Source organism: Arachis ipaensis, chromosome B03 (genome assembly GCF_000816755.2).
Source record: "Arachis ipaensis cultivar K30076 chromosome B03, Araip1.1, whole genome shotgun sequence".
NCBI lineage: Eukaryota > Viridiplantae > Streptophyta > Magnoliopsida > Fabales > Fabaceae > Arachis > Arachis ipaensis.
The window spans coordinates 3,801,420-3,801,793 of record NC_029787.2 but is presented as its reverse complement, the minus strand read 5'-3'; positions in this window follow the sequence as shown (position 1 = coordinate 3,801,793).

Here is a 374-nt window from a genome sequence, read left to right as displayed (position 1 = left end):
TTACAAAAGTTTAAATTAATAAATAAATCATTTGTTAAATATAAATTTTTTTATTATTTACAAAAATATAATAATTATTAATTATTTTATTATATTTTTAAATAATTCAAAAATTATTTTTTTAATAGTATATTTAAAATTTTTTTATCAGCAACTAAATTTTGTAATACTAAATTAATAGCGAACGTTAATAGAACAATGCAAGTGTGATTTGGCCTTTTTCAACTATCTTCAGAGGATTTTTTACCCTTTCCATGTCTATTTTTAAAGAAAAAGTCGGAATTATGCATATGGGATCATTTATTAAGACTTGTAGTCAAACCCAACTTTAAAATAATTTCTTAGATTCTTTTGAATGTACAATTTTAGCTTGT